Here is a 5,103-nt window from a genome sequence, read left to right as displayed (position 1 = left end):
GTTGAACCTGGGGTTCAAATTAAAAATAAAATCTCTTATATACTAACATATGATTAGACTCAAGTAGTTAATGAATTTAACAAATCGTTTGAAAGAATATGTAATTAAAATCTGGTTCAAATGTTAACTTAAAATCAGACTCAGATTATACATTTGCCAACTCAACTTAAAATAGTTTTATACTTTGTGAAAATATTATTGTATTGAAACTTACCTCTTTTGTTTTTTTATGACTATAACCTTTGACTTGGCTAAATTTTCTTTTATTTTTCATATGATTTTGTAGTTCATTGGGAGTGCTTACAGGCTAATGAAAGAGATTTCGTAATTGAAACGCTTAACTGTTTTAAATCATATTGTGAGCCAAATTGCAAACTGGTATGTATTCATTATTGTTTTTATGATTTGTGCAGCAAATACTAGATTATATTTATGTTTAATTTTATGGTTTGTTTATTGACATGATATTTATTGTCACTGTCTTGTGAAAGATACATGATAAAATGGAGGTGTCACTTGGGGTCAAATATTATATTAACGAGAACTATTCTTGGAGAGTAGTCCGCAAAATGGATGATGAACTCCCTGAACCTGAGAATCGCCATATGGAAATCAACTCAAAGGTTGAACTTGCTATGATATTAATGTGTGGAGCTTTTGAGAAAATTATAGACACACACACAAACATTGATATTGTTGAAAATGTTGTTTATAGTCGCAGGTAAGCACTATGAGGGTACAATATACATTCCTCTAATTTAACTTTTTTTTTTTTTATAATATGATTTTTTTTCATCTCTAATATTAAAATTTGATTGTTTAGGTCCATTTGGAGGAGGGTTAATTTTAACCGATTTCATACATTTGTGATCGAAGAAGACAACAAGGTCATTGCAACAGCTGTTATTAGGTACATGACTATGAGTATATCCTATTTCCACTTGTCGATACTTATTCAACCCCATTTATTTTCTAGAAAATATATATATCATGATTTGCTCTCATTCTTCATCGAATCACATGAATAGATTTAACAATAATGAAATTTCTGTTCTTTATTACTTTACAAAATAACATGAAATTTTACATAACTACGTCTATGAAATAGCCATATGGGTATTTCATAGGGTTAATATTTTATATACTAAGGTATAGTTTTGTTGACAAATTGTAATGCACATTGTTATTTCATGGTTCCATAGATTTAATGGGAGAGAGATTGCAGAAATGCCTTTCATCGCAACAATTGAGGCACATAGAGGAAAAGGAATATGTCGTTTATTAATGGCAGAAATTGAATCAGTAAGTTGCTAACAATTTCCAATATCTCTCTTATTGTATATCAAAACTATTCCTAAGCCACTTTTCAGGTTTTTAAATAGTGGTAATGGTAACATTCATGATTATGAATAGTGGAAGTATCAGGGTTCGAACTCTGGTCCTTGCATATTTCATACAATGTCCATGTCAATTGAGCTATGCTCTCATGAGAACTAGTAGTTACTTATCTATTATAGACAATATTCTCATAGGCACTATTATGATAACTACATGTTGCAGTTCCTACGTGGCCTGAAAATTAAAAGCTTGATTATTCCATCCCCTCCGGAGTTTGTTGAAATGTGGAAGGAAAAATATGCATTTGATGTGGTTAAAATCGGACCATTGAAGAAAATAATATCCTCGTGTAACATGTTGATGTTTCCTCAAGCAAAAAGGCTATACAAAGATTTGTATAGAAGACCACTAGTTGATGTGGATTTGAATGTTTGATCAATATGGTGAATGTGTGGTGGAGCCGTGGAGATGGTACTGCGTAAAGTAATGACCATAATGTAAACATTTATTAAATTAGACTTATTTTTTTGAATCAAATTATTATCAATTAGAACTAATGTTTTTGTAAGGCTAATACAACATTGATGTTGAATTTTAGTATGATTTACTAAGTTTTACATTGACTATGAATGAGTTAAATGCTGAAAATGGAGCAAGTCGGAATACACAGTAAATGGAGCTTATTTCTGTTTAACAGAGGACGATGATGAGGTGGTGGTTTAGGTTAAAGACGTTTGGATTAGATGGTTCCTTTGGAAACGTCAGCTCTAGTGTGGAGACTAGTCCAAAATAGGTTATTTACTGTGGACAATTTAAGTGAAAGAGGAGTCATGTTAAATTCGTCATTATATTATGTTGGTGGATTTGGTAGGCTAGAAACAACAACTCATGCATTTTTCAACATTATTGTTTGTTTTGTGTGTTGGAGCGAGTTGTTCTAGTGTTGCAGGTTGCATTTGTTCTGTTAGGTGCTTTTTCTCTATTTGTCTTGTAGTATTTTCGTCATCTGTTGTGCTACTTGGCGTGACAAAATTAACTCAAATTTAACGAAAATGACGAACTTATGTTGACATCAGTAAGGTAAGGAAACAACTTGAAATTTTTAAAACATAAAAGGCCAATTTAAAAGTTAAAATAAACGTAAGGGACAAAATATATAATTAAACCTTATTATAATTTACTTAAGAATACTTAAATGAAATAAGTTGAATATTTATTTTATATCTTGACCATGGGTCTTAAATTTGAATTCAACCATGAGAATGTAGTAACCAACATTAAAACTTTTAAGCGGAAATTTTGTTGTCTATTACGGTCACACTCGAGTTGAGAAATTTTTGGGTGGAAGATCTTTTTTGTTTATAAATAAATATAGTCAAAACAACATCTTACATAATGTAGAATATGAATTTTTCCCATTGTAGTTTTTTTTTTGTCTAGTTTTTACCATTGTAGTTAATATTTTAAAAGATATAGTTAGTTTGACTAATCTTTATAATGTAATTAATATTTTACAAAATAGTATTTATAATAAATATTTTATATTAAATTCCATATATAATACTTTATATTAATCTCAAAATAGAAATTTAATTAGTTTGATTTATCAAAAAAAGAAAAAGAAATATATTTAGTTTGACTAATGTTTCGTTTTAATCTTTACTTGATGATATCTAATTGTAACATAGCTAGCATGTGCTAGCATCAATGACTAATGTTCATATTTTTTTTTTGTTGTTTTATAATACTAATGTTCATTTTCTAAAGGGGTAATTATGCTAATCTTCCATAAGATTATTTTAAATGACAAAAACATCTCTAATTTTGCATTAGACAGTTGTTCAAAATTTTGCATTAGACATTATAAATTCCCCTAAAATCTCTTAAAAATAGATTAAAACCTCCATAATTTTTTTCGTCAAAAGGAAAAATTAAATAAATTAAAAGAGAAAGATACAAAGATTGAGGGGACATTAAATCTGATCCAGGTACAACCCAAAGGGAATACATCGATATAAAACAGACCTACAAGAATAATCCTAAACTACCATAACAAAAAAATCCACTAATCACAGGCACAACCTAGCGAACCCGCGAATGGATCGACCGCCAACATGGTAACAAAATCCAAGTGCCGACAGCTCCCTGACCAATGCAGCAAGCATAAATACTCTTTCGAGCCACAAATACCAAATAGTAGACGGACAAGACGACTTGAAACCCGCAAATCTCACAAACCTGGAACACTAGAGTCTCGAAGTAGCCAGATCACCAAACACAACGGGATTCAAATAAACGCGTAAGAACTCAGTTCGAGGGATGAGTCCAATACGTCCGTAACCAGACCCTTACATGTAAACAGAACCATACCCTTTTAGGTTTTTTGAAGCTAAACCACATCAAAAAGAGGCCAAAAGTCATCAACCCTCCACAGTCTTTGATCTTTACTTGATGATATCTAATTGTAATATAGCTAGCATGTGCTAGCATCAATGACTAATGTTCATTGTTTTTTTTTTTTTTTTATAATACTAATGTTCATTTAATTTTCTAAATGGGTAATTATGCTCATCTTCCATAAGATTCTTTTAAATGACAAAACATCTCTAATTTTGCATTACAAATTAAAAATTCCCCCAAAATCTCTTAAAATAGATTAAAACCTCCATAATTTTTTTAGTCAAAAGGAAAAATTAAATAAATTAAAAGAGAAAGATACAAAGACTGAGGGGACATTAAACCTGACCGAGGAACAACTCAAAGGGGATACATCGATATCAAACAGACCTACAGGAACAACCCTAAACTACCATAACAAAAAAATCCACTAATCACGGGCACAACCAAGAGAACCCGCGTACGGGCACAAAACCAAGTTACAAAAAAAGATGAGAAGTAGACCTTTGCCAATAACAGTTAAGGTTTAAGAACATCGAATGGATCGATCGCCAACATGGTAACAAAATCCAAGTGCCGACAGCTCCCAGACCAACGCATCAAGCATAAATACTCTTTCGAGCCACAAATATCAAATAGTAGGCGGACAAGACTACTTGAAACCTGCAAATCTCAACAAACCTGGAAGACCAGTCTCTCGAAGTAGCCAGGTCACCAAACACAACGAGATTCAAATAAACGCGTAAGAACTCAGTTCGAGGGATGAGTCCAATACGTCAGTAACCAGACCCTTACAGGATAACCGAACCATACCCTTTCGGGTTTTTTGAAGCCAAACCACATCAAAAAGAGGCCAAAAGTCATCAACCCTCCACAGTCTTTGATCGCTAAACCTAGAACAACATCACATTAACAATACAAAAACAACAACACAAACAGTTACACACAAACACAGAACAATGCGAGACGCCACATACACTAGTAGTAACTGTCGAGCAAAATAACAAGATAAACATAGAACACACAAACAGAAGGAACATACCGTCGACGAACAAACTAGCCAACGAAAACCGATGCCGGGAGAAAGGGAGAGAACACAGAGCCATCTAAACCGCGCGACATAACTCACAGAAAAGAGCTTCGAGAACCAAAAACCACCAAAACCTACCAAAAAACCCGCGATCCGACACGGTTGAGAGATGGTGGTGACGCGACGCCTGGTCTCAATCGTACCACCAGGAGGAGTGGCTACATCTTGAAGGAAAAGTTTTGGATGAAGGGGAAGGGAGGTGGCAGATCTGTTTTTCTAGAGATAAGGCAGAGGAAGCAATTTCTGTTTTTCTAGAGAGAGCCAATCTTTGTAACTTA

The sequence above is a fragment of the Trifolium pratense genome, linkage group LG7 (genome assembly GCF_020283565.1).
Source record: "Trifolium pratense cultivar HEN17-A07 linkage group LG7, ARS_RC_1.1, whole genome shotgun sequence".
In the NCBI taxonomy this organism is placed as follows: Eukaryota; Viridiplantae; Streptophyta; class Magnoliopsida; order Fabales; family Fabaceae; genus Trifolium; species Trifolium pratense.
Note: the sequence above shows the minus strand (reverse complement) of the source record.